Source organism: Balaenoptera musculus, chromosome 12, assembly GCF_009873245.2.
Source record: "Balaenoptera musculus isolate JJ_BM4_2016_0621 chromosome 12, mBalMus1.pri.v3, whole genome shotgun sequence".
Classification (NCBI taxonomy): domain Eukaryota; kingdom Metazoa; phylum Chordata; class Mammalia; order Artiodactyla; family Balaenopteridae; genus Balaenoptera; species Balaenoptera musculus.
In genome coordinates, this window is record NC_045796.1 from 76753899 (window position 1) to 76768343 (window position 14445).

General features: G+C 42.0%; 1 pseudogene; it reads right to left on the minus strand.

The window, feature by feature from the left end:
* Nucleotides 1-311: 311 nt before the first annotated feature.
* The window catches only part of LOC118905026, a 71197-nt pseudogene continuing 57063 nt past the window's right edge, over nt 312-14445 (minus strand).

Below are 14445 nucleotides of genomic sequence, written 5' to 3' on the forward strand. Positions count from 1 at the left end.
TTGTGGCTCATGGGCCTAGTTGCTCCGCGGCACGTGGGATCTTCCCAGACCAGGGCTCGAACCCGTGTCCCCTGCATTGGCAGGCAGACTCTCAACCGATGCGCCACCAGGGAAGCCCTCCCAAAATTTTTTAATTTTTTAAACGTTTATTTGATTATTATTTTTTTATTGGAGTATGGTTGCTTTACAGCGTTGTGTTAGTTTCTGCAATACGGCAAAGTGAATCAGCCACACGTATACATATATCCCCTGTATAAAATATATCCATGTTTCTTCATCCCAATTTCCAAACAAAGGAGAAACCAACTAATTCAGAATCTCAAGTGGGATGTGTGCTTTACTGTGTAGCTGTAGAGGTTTCTCAGAGCTGTAAGAAAAGTGATCTATCCAAAGGATGTTTGTGATAGCTGAGAGTTCTAATACCGTTAGATCACATCGCTGAACATTTGGATCCAGACAAACTTCGTCATCCTTGAGACCATCTTTAGCTTTAGCAAATGTATCAACTAGTGAACCATCAGGCAAAAGCCACAGCCAATCTCTTAACTGCCAGGAGGGACCTTGAACCAAAACTGTTACAATCTGATCTTCCTACTCTTAAGAAACGTACTTAGGGTCTTCCCTGGCGGTCCAGTGGTTAGGACTCAGCGCTTTCACTGCCAGGGCCTGAGTTCAATCCCTGGTCAGGGAACTAAGATCCGCAAGATGTGCAGCACAGCCAAAAAAATTTTTTAAAAACAATTTTTTTTAATTAAAAAAGAAATGCACTTAAGGGGCTGGTTACTACTCCATAAGGAACTGGGACAGTAATTGTCCTGCCCTCTGACCGCATCCTCTCTTTCCTTCTCTGAATTATAGTTTCATTTTCTCATTGGCAGCCTTGCTTTTGCTTTTCATCTGATGGGACAAATTTCAGATCCTGTAGAAAGTCTTTTGCATTAAGCATGGGTATCCATGTGGTATCGCTGCCTGACTTAGGACGGTGGATGCTCGAGATCCTTTCTTCCGGTTTGAGCGAAGCCTGGCTTGAGAAACTGGTCTCGGAGCTGACCACGTTCAGGACTCTGAGGCCCATGGGCAGAGGCGGTCTCCTGTGTTACTGGTTTCAGTGGCCTCCTGTGGGAGGTGGTGTAGCGTCAGTTTTGACGCGTTCTGCTTCTTCTTTTCCTTGGACTCCTCCCTGGTCCTGTGTGTTGCGGGCAGCTGGCAAAGGGTACTTGGTAACACGGGATCCGCAGGTGCTGTATTTGGGCCAGTCCACTGTTCTGGTACATTCCATTTTTCTCTGGCCTTTACAGAATTGCAGAGATAGTCTTGGAAACAGTTCACTGTACTTCTGATTCTCCTCTCTCCCCTGCTGAAAATATCTCGAGTCACGGTTACCTCTGATTGAGGGCAGTACATCATCATCTACATCAGTCTTGATTAGAGATCTTTTCTTAGCCTTAATGTTGACTTTGCAGCAATATTTTCCACAGACTTAGCTTCAGACAAAGACCTCACCTGTTCTGTGTGTACAGTCCATACTTTGGGCCGATCTCTCTTTTTTTTTTAAGGATGAGAAAAATGAATGCTTGGATTAGGATTTTTTTTTCTTTTTTTAAATTGAAGTATAGTTGATTTACAATGTTGTGTTAGTTTCAGGTGTACAGCAAAATGATTCAGTCATCTATCTATCTATCTATTCTTTTTCAGATTCTTTTCCCTTATAGGTTATTACAGAATATTGAGTATATTTCCCTGTGCTATACAATAGGTCCTTGTTGTTTATCTATTTTATATATAGTAGTGTGTATATGTTAATTTCAAACTCCTAATTTATCCCTCCCCACTTTCCCCTTGGGTAACCATAAGTTTGTTTTCTACGTCTGTGGGTCTATTTCTATTTTGGAAATAAGTTCATTTGCATCTTTTTTTTTTTAGATTCATAAGTGATAACATATGATATATGTCTTTCTCTGTCTGACTTACTTCACTTAGTATGATCATCTCTAGGTCCATCCGTGTTGCTGCTATTTCATTCTTTTTTATGTGGGCCGATCTCTATCAAGGTTACACACTCTTCATCTTCAATTCATAGCTCCTCTGCTTCTGCTAAAACTTTATCTGCTGCTCGTTTAACTTGAGCAGATCCCCAAAGACCTATTTCTAGGGGGCGTGTCTGTCTATATTCGTCAATGTCGTTGTTTCACCACAAGATATCCAAGTTCGTCTTTCCAGTCAGGTCTTCGAACCATGGGAATATTTTTGGTGGCTGCAGTAGGACATGAACAGCGGGATGAGGAAAGTACGCATTATTAAGTAGGAATAAGATAGACTCCAATGTGTGGGGTTCTCTGGGTTGGTTTCCTTTCCAGTCTCCCAGACCACATAGCTGGTCTCGGCCTTCTCGGGCTGCTAGAATGCCTGACAGTCACCGTGTCGGCCTTCAGCACCATCCCCCGGGTGTTGTACTATTGCAGAAGGCTGAGCTCACGTGTCTTCCCCTGGCGTCAGCACCTCAACGAAGCAGCGGCACTAACAGCCGGCCATGCCTATGATAGCAGCTGGGCCTCCAAGCGTCCCACACTGTGAGGCCTCAGAAAGCCACATGAGATCATCCTACTAGGCCTTTTCCCTCTTGATGTCATTTTTTTATAAGAGCAGGGTCCAAAGTGCCTATCTACAGCAATCACCTTCACTAAGAGGGGTTCTCCAAAGATTTCACACTTCACCTGTCTAAATTTCGCCTCTGGACGACCTGCCTCTCTCACAATCTTTCCCGTCTTAATAAATACAGTCAGCCCTCTACACTTGTGAGTTTGCCTCTGTGGATGCAACCAACCGTGGATTGAAAATATTCAGCAAAAAAAAATTCCAGAAAGTTCCAAAAAGCAAAACTTGAATTTGCCACACTCTGGCAACTATTTGCATAGTATTTACATTATATTAGGTATTTTAAGTAACCTAGAGATGATTTAAAGAATACAGGAGGATGTGTATAGATTATATGCAAATATTATGCCAATTTATATAAAGGATTTGAGCATCCTCGAATTTAGTATTTGCAGGGGCCATTGGGGGGCGCTGGAACACATCCCCCCAAATAAGAGGGGCCACTATAGTCCTACTCAGTTGATGAGGCCCTGAACCAGAGTTATCCTTCATTTTTCTCTTGTTCCCACCCCATATCCAACCCAGCCAGAAATCCCATCTCTGGTCCAAGCCCAGTCATCTCTGGGGAGGTTTTCTACAATAACCCCCTATGTGGTTTTCCCATTTCTATTTTTAGCGTCCCCCCCCCAAAACACACACACATAGTTTAGTCTTTAAACTATAGCCAGAGGATCCTTTTAAAAGGCAATTTGGATTGTGTCACTCTTTTGCCAATACGCTCTAAATGCACTGACCAACCCAAAGAAGTCCTTTCTGGGGCCTCCACGCCCTGCACAACTGTGTCTCTAGGTGTCTTTCTGACATGATTCACATACTCAATCCCTTGCTCACTCTGCTTGTCACACTGGCTGGTCCTCACAACTCCCCTGCCTGTGTCTGCTCTTGTACAAGCCTGCCCCAGGTCCTTTGCACCTGCTGTTCCCACAGCCTGGAGCTTCTTCTTCTAGGCAGCCCAAAGCTGGATCCTCAATTCACCCACTTCCCTGCTCAGAGACACCTCTCCTCTAGACAACTCTATCTAAAATGTCACTCCCATCACCTCATCCTTCTTTATTTTTTATCATATCATTTATGGTGACCCAGTATCATATTAGATGGGAAAATTGGAACTTCAAACTGTCCTTATTTCTCTGTTTTTTCCCAAGGACAATTCTGCCAAAGGTAAGGATAATCCAGTGTACAAATAACGGGGACATCCATGTTCAGAAACTGACTGTAATTTGAACTCAGGTCCTGTTGCATCCCTTTGTGGCTCCCTGTGGACTGTTGTAATGACATTTTATAATAGTCCGCCAGACGCAATTTAAAACTAAACTCTAAGTTCTTTTCCCCTAACGTTTCTGAGTAACAATCCCAGCCCTGACCATGCAGAGGGTCTGCAGGAGGTGATTTACTGGAATGGTGTATACGCCAACCTGGGATTGGCACAACGGCGTCAGTATCATATTTGCCAAATTATGTTGCTAATGAGGACATTTCCAGGGAGTTTCAATGACAGACTCTTCATTTACTTCCAGAGCTGCACGTCCAACTCCAACAGCCCCAGAAACAAGCTTGGTAACATCAGGGCATAAATCACTCTTCAAGTGAGCAAAGAAAATATGTCATGACTTACATTTGCCCTATGTAATAGAAATTGAAGGAGAACATTTATTATTTACTTACTTTGTTTCCTTTAGTTTTTTAAATTGTTCTAGTTGAACTATAAAACTCTACCAAATGTTTGGGCTTCCCTGTGGTGCAGTAGTTAAGAATCCGCCTGCCAATGCAGGGGACACGGGTTCGAGCCCTGGTCTGGGAAGATCCCACATGCCACGGAGCAGCTAAGCCCATGCGCCACAACGACTGAGCCTGCCCTCTAGAGCCCATGAGCCACAACTACTGAGCCCACCTGCCACAACTACGCTCCACCGCAATGAGAAGCCTGCGCACCGCAACAAAGAGTAGCCCCCGCTTGCCACAACTAGAGAAAGCCCATGAGCAGCAATGAAGACCCAACACAGCCAAAAATAAATAAACAAAAAATAAATTAAAAAAAAAAAACAAAAAAACTCTACCAAATGTCTTAGACTGACCTACATAGCAGAGTGGAGGAATTTGTAGTGGCAGTTAGAAAACTTAGATTTGTTTCCAGCAATGTGTAAACTTGTGGAAGCAGCTTGCCATCCTTCTGTCCCTTATTATAGTGGAGGATAATACAGTCAAACACTGTATTCCCATTTTCAGGAAATAACAAGTCCCATAGGCTTCCTCCTTTATAGGAAAAGAAACAGACAACTTAAAATATAAATAGAAAATACATTTATGGAACAAGATTTGACTGTCTACAAATCCCTATGTAAAGAGGGAGTTTCTCTAAAATTCTGTTTTTCTAAGTTTCCTGCATTTCTTCATGCATTTAGCCCACAAATATTTATTGAGCATCTACTATGTTCCACACACTTTGCTAAATAGAGCTAGGGCTAGGCAATGCAGAGGACAGATAGGGATGTACCCGTGTATTACTTTTATAATTAAGTTAGAAGACTATATTCTCTCTGATCAAAATACTCTTGAGTTTCATAAAAGTTTGAGGGAAAAAGTAGAAGGGATTGTCAACATTTCAAGAAAAATCTTGTAAACTAACAATTCAAATGAACTGAATAGTTGGGTTGCATCTACATGGCTATGGGAGAATCGGATGGCAGAATTTCAGAAAATATTTGCAGCTTTTGAAACTGGTCTCTCATACCCTTATAATAGTATTTATTTTAGCTCTGTGGTTTTTTGTAAATCTCTTTCATGAGGTTCTATGAACCTAGTGACCTCCTCATTGCCAGCGCCAGAGCCTCTATTGCCAAGAGCAAGGCCCAGCAGCCCAGGAATGGTGAGACCAGAGGTCTCACGCCCTATGGAGGAACTGCTTACTGTGCATTTTTGGAAAGCAATTTGCAAGAATGCATTCTTCATCTCACATGACATTTGTGGAAAAATTTACTTCAGGTCTGGCCTTAAAAAAATTGAAGATATTATGGGAAAATAATTTGAAAAAGAATAGATACATGGATGTGTATAACTGAATCACTTTGCTGTACACCTGAAACTAATACAACATTGCTAATCAACTATACTCCAACATAAAATTTAAAAAATAATAAAAAATTGAAGATACTGATAATGGAACCTCTGATTCCCCTTTCTGTACCTTTCTCCTTCTAAAAGATAACCTCCTCAGTTTCCTGATGCTTAATGTGTTTTGTTCACAGGCAAACCTGCTTCTTGGGAATGATTTTGATAGAGTCATTCACACCAAAGTTCAAATGTCTAATGCGTCTTTCTCCTTTTCCATAAGCATTTACGCTAACAAGATTCATCACTTCAATCAAGGGGGCTCACGTCTGGGGGACTTCCTTGGTGGCACAGTGGTTAAGAATCCGCCTACCAATGCAGGGCACATGGGTTTGATTCCTGGCCTGGGGAGATCCTACATGCCGTGGAGCAACTAAGCCCGTGCACCACAACTACTGAGCCTGTGCTCTAGAGCCCGCGAGCCACAACTACTGAGCCCAAGTGCCTGGAGCCCGTGCTCCACAACAAGAGAAGCCACCGCAATGACAAGCCCGCGCACTGCAACGAAGAGTAGCCCCCGCTTGCCGCAACTAGAGAAAGCCCACGCGCAGCAATGGAGACACAACGCAGCCAAAAATAAATTAATTAATTAATTAATTTTTTAAAAAAAGAGAAATCACGTCTGAATTTCTTGACCATCTGTTAATTGGAGACATAGAGTGACTTTCAGCTCTGATGTTCTGTGGTTCTAAATGTATAGCAACATTAAGGGGACAAGGAAGAGGTAACATTGCTGGTAAAATTCTTTGGGAAAACCTATTCTCTGTTGTGTGATTTTCCTTACAAGTAAGGAGACACCTAGAAGTATTTTAACCAGTAAAGTCATTTAATTACTCATGTACACTAAGAAGTCTAGAGGTGGGAGTTTCAAGAGTGTGTCAGCAGCTCAACACGGCTTGGCCACCGCCTCAGTCTCTCTGATGTCTTGTCTTCCCGTCGCGGCTCCCAGTGGTCTGCTGTAGTTCCAGGCGTCAGATCTACACGAAAGTGTTCAAAGAAGGAAGGGGAAGGGGGAGGGCAGAGGGCTGGACTCAAGGGCCTTTCGCCCTCTGTTGAGAGGAGGAAACTCCTTCCCAGAGCCCCCAGCAGATCCCCTGACATCACACTGGCCAGGACTGCGTCATTCCGCCCCCTCTAGTAGCAAAGAGTTGACAGACACCAATCCTGAGTTATAGCCTAGGGTTAGTCATATTGAGACCTGAGCAAAACTGAGATTTTGCTAGCAAGGAAGCAAGGGAGAGCGCTGCTGGAAGGCAGTGCACCTGGAGGGTGTCCACCTCAACCTCGTAACCACAACACCAAGGAGCTGCCCTGAGCAGGTCTATGGCCAGGCTTGAAAATAGCTGAGTCAGACACCTGGGCTCTTTCCAATCCCCACACTTCCCAGTTTCTTTCTTGCCAATGTTCAGGTTAAGAGAGAAGGAGGTTGTGACAGAGAACAGAGAGTGATGTTCTAAATTAAAACAGAAACGAGATGTTGTAGCATTGTGTTCAACTTGCCTGTTCTTATATGGTCTCATACTTTTAATTCTTTAACTTGAATTTACCCTGCTAACCGTCTTCTTCATTCAGATCTGCAAACTTGCTAGAAAAAAGCAATAGATTTTTTTTTTTTCTGCTGGTTGGGCTACTCTCTCACCAAAATGGTCCAGAGATGATTATATTCAGTTTTATTTTCAAAATCTCCACTTATCAAAGGCTAGCATGCTAGGAAAACAGATGGTTTGATCGAAGGCTTCTTTTGTTGTAGGCAGGCTAATGTTTTAAACATCATGCCAAGATTTGATTTGAAATTGTAAAATTGTTGTTTTCCCAGACTGAGCTTGGGGTACTATCAAAATTCTCAGATAGTCTTCCTGAGGGGAAAGCAGAATTTGTGCATGAGGGCTAATTGAAGAAAAATAAGAATGTTTAAAGGACATATTTTTTCCCCAAAGTAAAAATAGTTTTATTGATTCCAATGGAGAAAAAGTCTCCATTTTTAGGACATATGGTACCTATTGCATTCAATAGAAGATATCAGTTTACTGTTCTCACTTCTTTTTTAGCTATTAAAATACTGATATATTAGCGTCACTGTAAAGAAGCAAACTTAGATTCATCTTTCTAATCTTTCATCTTTTATAATTGGATAGAGTTTGAGTTCATGAAATTTGTTTATACACATCATTACATGTTATCTTTCAATTAACCTGCCAAAAATATTATTTTTCCCATTTATAGATGAGAAAACTGAGATTAAAAAAATAAATAAATAACTTTCCTAAGGTCACAGAATGTTAGCCATGGGGCTAAGGCTAAAATGAGATTGTTATAGCCACTGCAGCTCTTACGAGTGCCTATCCTATGTCAAGCGCCATATGACCCTGGAAATAATAAAATAATATAATCAGATCTAACATTTATTGAGCACTAGATGCCAGGCCCTGTCCTAAATGTTTACGCGCATTACTTCATTTAATCCTCTCAAAAAATCTATGAAATAGGAATTATTAAAATTCCCATTTTGCAGATGTGGAAACTGAGGTCTAGAGGCTTGGATAAGCTCATACTGCTAGAAACAGGGAGTTGCTGGCTCCTAATCATGTAACAAGCACAGACCTCTCTGTGCATAGGCTGCAGCAGCTGGCCACAGGTGATCTGGGCAGGCTGGAGGCACATCTGGATGCAGTGGCTGCCATGATATACAGCTGCTCTTTGCAGCCCTGCTGCATTTTTTCATGACTCTCAATTTGCCATGTTGCAAACCCAAGTCAAAGAAGCTGAAGCAAAAAAGGATGTCTTTGACTCATGGAATCCAAGCGACGGCTGAACAACCAAACCACCCACCACGAGAAGGACAGGGATACTACTGGTCTCAGGCACCGCTGGAACCAGGAACTTCAGTGCTGATTGAGTGTTTGCCGTCTCTTGCCTTTGTTTCCTTGTGCATTGGCTTCATTCTTTTTCACTACCGATGGCTTTTTTCAAGTGGCAGGAATCTCAGTCTCCAATAGCTCATGAAATTCATCTTCTTTCACCAACAGAGAAGGTCCAACTCTCTTGGGTCTAGCTGGAAAAAATTCCACAGAAGAGCTCTGATTGGCCTGGCTTAAATAAGAAGCCATCCCTGGACCAATCAAATGTAGCCAAAAAGACACATCCTGCAAGAACATGTAAGAATTGGCATGTACAGTTGTGCAGTTTGTGTATTTCACACAGGTGTCTACCCAAAGGCCATGTGGGGCTTGAAATCAAGCCAATACTCTGCTCACCAAGCCGTGCAGCCTGGAGTAGAAACCGTCCCAAAGGAAGGGATGCCCTTTGTTTCTCTCAGACGCTGGGGCTTGTCAAGCTGGGCACCCATTGGGCTGAATCCTTTTTTTAAAAAAAATTGAGGTATAATTGACATATATCATTATGTTAGTTTCAGGTATACAGTGTAAGGATTTGATATTTACATATATTGTGAAATGATCACCACCATAAGTCTATTATAACTGTCATAGCTATAAGTTTTTTTTCTTGTGATGAGAACTTTTTTTTAATTTAATTAATTAATTAATTTATTTATTTTTATTTATGGCTGTGTTGGGTCTTCGTTTCTGTGCGAGGGCTTTCTCTAGTTGCGGCGAGCGGGGGCCACTCTTCATCGCGGTGCGCGGGCCTCTCACTGTCGCGGCCTCTCTTGTTGCGGAGCACAGGCTCCAGACGCGCAGGCTCAGTAGTGTGGCTCACGGGCCCAGTTGCTCCGCGGCATGTGGGATCTTCCCAGACCAGGGCTCGAACCCGTGTCCCCTGCATTGGCAGGCAGATTCTCAACCACTGCGCCACCAGAGAAGCCCGTGATGAGAACTTTTAAGATCTACTCTCTTAGCAAATTTCAAATATGCAATACAGCATTAGTATTATAGTCACCATGCTGTACATTGCATCCCCGGGACTTATTTATTTTATAACTGGAAGTTTGTACCTTAAACCCCCTTCATCCATTTCACCCATCCTCTGCCCCTCCTCTGGCAACCATCCATCTGTTCTTGTATCTAAGAATGAGCCCTCATCCCTTCTTTTCACACAACAACATTGATTAGGTTTATGGCTGCCTTGCGTAAAATATGACAGCTTATAAGGAAATACTGTATTTTGTGGATGGAGGAAGAAAAGGGAAGTATTAATTCAGAAAAAGGGGAAGATAATCAAACGATGAGGGGGGAATTTAAGCCATTGGTTGTACTCTAAGATTTCTTGCTTAGAACAATGAGTGGAAATAGAAATAGGAAACTATTTCTATTTCATGCAAATTTTTAGAAAAACAATTCCACAGTTAAGTCATGGAAAGGTGATAAATAGAGGCTATGATGTGAGCAAAACCCAACTACCATTTCGAGGTCTAACAGCACCTTGGGGATTGGCTTGTTACTTTTCCAGGCAAATACACATCCATTCAGAACTGCTCTCGCAGTGGATTTCAATTAAACAATTTCATGGTTTTTACGTGAAAAGACAATCTGACATCTCATAGAGATGCGTGATAGTCTGATAGTCTCTCTCTGCTAGCAAAGTGCTACAGAAAGCAGCTCTGGTTACATTAAAATGATGTTTTTTAGTACCAGGTTTGTGAGGCTGTAAAAGCTTTATTTTTTACACAAACTTAAGCTCTTTCTCATGGGTCAGGGCAAGGTTTTCTCTGGAATACAGTCATCCCACCTCACCCCAGCAGGCCCAGCATGTTCTCTAAAGCCCTGGGCCATATGGAGGTGATAAGACTGGACATGTGTCTAACGATGGGCAGAGAGAGGCTGCACTTGGGGGCATGACCAACCCCCTTGGTTCAGGGCAGGCCAACCCCGAAAGCACCACGCCAAGGGTCCCTTGTATTTATTCTGGGATGACTGATTCCCAAGCAGTAATCTTCTTCCCAGATACGATCTCAAGAGTTTGTGCTTTGCCATCATCACCAGACAGAGAGCGGCAGGGGAAGAATCTGATATTTCAAGGCTGAAATAACAGACTAGCAGTTTCGGCTGCTGCAATGTCTCCCTGTCTTAAGCAGATTCCGAATTTTAGACTCTCCAAGGCCGCTTCCGTTTTCCTTGGCCCCTTATTGTTCCTTGTTTTTTCTTCAGTTACCCTTCTTCGAGAGCCCAGGCTCAGGCACCTTTGATATCCCCACATCCTCCTCCTCTTGCCTTCTGCCTCCTCTTGCCTAGGGGTCTTTCTTTGTTTGATTAAGTAGTCAGGACCTAGAGAAAGGAACATCCAGGGAGCATCGGAGGAGGAGAAAATTGTACCAAAGCCACCTGGAGCAAGGATGGGTGGTACCCACCGTCTTGATTCTCCTTCTTGCCTTCATTTCTCTTATATCTCTATTTGCTTCTTAAACTTCACTCATCCTCTCCTCTCTGCTTATTCTTTTACCTCTCTTTCTTTGTCTTCTCTACCTGCCACCAAGCCATCCTTACAGACTTTCTTCTGTTAGGAAAGCTAACAGCCTGCTCAGCACATTTCAAATTTGATTATCGTTTGCTCAGTTAAAACCATGTACCCTTTAGCCAGGAACTCAAGAGATTTCCTGGGGGATGTGTGGGGTCCATGGCAACCATCAGGCTGCACACACACACTTGTTCTGCTGCCTTTCCCTGTGTGTCGAATCGTTTGGACCAGCGGAAGTCACATACACCACTGCTGGTGGCGGAGAGCTTTAAGGGCCTGGAAAGAGGATGGCTTTAAGCAGAGGCCACCCAATGCACATGCATGCATTAAGCATGTAGATAAGAAATAAACATTTCCTGTTTTATGCCACTGAGGTTCTTGGGCTGTTTGTTACTGCAGCTAATGTTGCAGCCTAGCTGTTACAGAACAGGACCTGATGACAACCAGGCAGACAGAATGACATGTTTCCTACTGAGTAACCCTCGTGGAACATTTGCAGCATGAAATTGCGGCTTGCAACTCACTGAGATCAGGAAGGTAGGCCAGCGACAGAGGCTTCTTCTGGTGCTTAACATCTTTAGTTTTACTTATGCTTCAGACAGGAAAGAATGGTACCAAATCAAGGACGGGCTGCTCTGTGATATCTTGTCCCCATTCTCTGTTCTCCGGCCTTCAGCAGAGGCTGGTGTTTGTTACTGGTGTCCCCCGGATGGGGTACTGCTCTCTCCTTTATTGGTTCTATGCCTGTTATGCTCCCCCAATACACTCATCCCAATATCAGAAAGGCTCCAGAAATTTCCCTGCCTTTAGACCCTTAGCCCCAGATAGAAGGAAAAATTTCTCTCCTAAGTTGCTTACAAAATCCTTATGTCTTATCCCAGGCCTGATTATTTCCCAAGATGACTGATTCTGGGAGCTGCTTCTCCTTTTGAGGAAACTCCATCCTCATCTTCATGTACCATGATCTGATCTATGGTCCCAACAAGACCATCACCCAATTGTACTGGATAGAATAAAATAGGCTTTGCTGTGGTAACAAACAACCCAAGACTTCAGAAGGGTGGCTCAGGGGTCTGAAAAGGTCTTCTGTGTGGTCTGTGTACTGGTATTCAGGAAAACTTTTGAGTGTGTTTCTATAGTGTTTATTTTTTAGAATTAATTGAAATTTATTAATTCCAGGCATTTCCTATTTCTTGCCTGGAAAAATCCATTCCTTTAAGTGTCAATTTCTCTGTGAAGTTTCCCCTGACTCTGGGCAGGATGAATCTCCTCATTCTGGTAATTCCACAGCACTGTCCTCCCTATCAAAATTACCGCATTATATTGTGATTTGCTATTTTTTATGTCTCTCTCCCGTTACTTGAAGATACCTTCCTGAGGACAGGAATTAGGTATATTATTCCTGTGTCTCTCCTAGTGCCCAGCATCGTACTTGCGATGTAGGAATAATACCATGCATGTCAACCATGTGGACGAGGGGCATTGAAAGGCATCATCATTTCTCCATTCATTCTTGGGCTGTGCATGTGTGTTTCTGTATTACGGGGGTATGGAATATAGTCATATCTGTGTAGCATCACGTATGAAGGGATGTGTCCAAAATGGTCCATAGTGAATCTGGCTGAAATATACAATAGGCTTGAGAACTATTTTTGCAGACAATCGCATCCCAAAAAGGAAGTGTGAGTTGCTTATTCGGCATTCAAGGCTTCCATACCCTGTAGTAATAACCCCATGTTTACCTCTGCACCAGTGCCTTTATATTTATTTTTTTTTTTAAGATTTTTTTTTTAATGTGGACCATTTTTTTAAAGTCTTCATTGAATTTGTTACAACATTACTTCTGTTTTATATTTTGGTTTTTTAGCCACGAGTCATGTGGGATCCTAGTTCCCTGACTAGGGATCAAACCCTCAGCCCCTGCATTGGAAGCTGAAGTCTTAACCACTGGACCGCCAGGGAAGTCCCTGCCTTTATATTTAAAATCAGAACTTTTAAAAAAATCTTCTTTTTTTTTCCTTAATGGCACATAATACACTGTTGTATCCTTAAACTGGCAGTTCGCGATATTTTTAGTAGAAAATAAAGGAAATGGTCAATTTTTTTTTTCTTGGTAGGGATTTTTAAGCCCACATGATAAACCAACATTTTAAACAAATTTCTTCTTCTGAGTTCTCCTTTTCTGGTTTCACCTCTTATTTTATTTTTATTTATTTATTTATTCTTTTGTGAGATGAGCATGGTAAACCTTGTTGAAAAACAACAAAAAAAAGAGGGAGTGGCAGATTATAACTGAGTTATTACAGAATTGCACTGCTACATCTTTTCCCCTATTATAGGCAATGATATTTTGTCATTTGTCAACTTCCTGCAAATATCCTTCTTTTCCCCCACGAGTCAAAAATGTCTTCTTTAGGGCATACAGGATAAGTTGTAATAACACATTTGATAGCTCTAAATAATTCTCTGCTATCAGTGTACACAGTGTATGTTATTAATGGGAGACTCTTTGCATGGGCCCTGAAAATAGCCAATAACTCAACTTGTCAGCATTTTGATAACTACAGCCTTCAATTTAACATGAAGAAATATCAGATTCAGTTTAGCAGTTTCAAAAGCAATGAACACAGATGATGAAATTTCTTCTTTCAGGCAAAGAGACTGCAAATTATTATACATAGACATTTATTTCTAATAATGTCATTTCAATTTACTTCTCAGTTGCCTGATATTAGAAGTATTTGTCCGGGAATTGGATGAGAATTTAATCATCATTTCAGAGCTCCAGGCCCATCTCAGGGACCAACTGAACATCTTATCAGCAATTGAGCGGCAATGTTACTTATCCCTTTCCTATACTTTCTTATTTCCTTTTTCTTCTTACCTTCCAAGTTTATTTCTTTTTTTCTCTTTATATTTTTATTGGAGTATAGTATAGTTGATTTACAATGTTGTGTTAGTTTCTGCTGTACAGCAAAGTGAATCAGTTATACATACATCCACTCTTTTTAAGATTCTTTTCCCATATAGGTTATTACATAGTATTGAGTAGAGTTCCCTGTGCCCTACAGCAGGTCCTTATTAGTTATCTATTTTATGTGTAGTAGTGTGTATATGTCAATCCCAGTCTCCCAATTTATCCCTCCCCCCACCCTTACTGCCTTTTCCTCCCTGGTAAGCGTAAGTTTGTTTGTTTTCTACATCTGTGACTCTACTTTCTAATGGGATTTTATTTTGCCTCTAAAACCAGCTCTGATGTAAAAAGCAGGC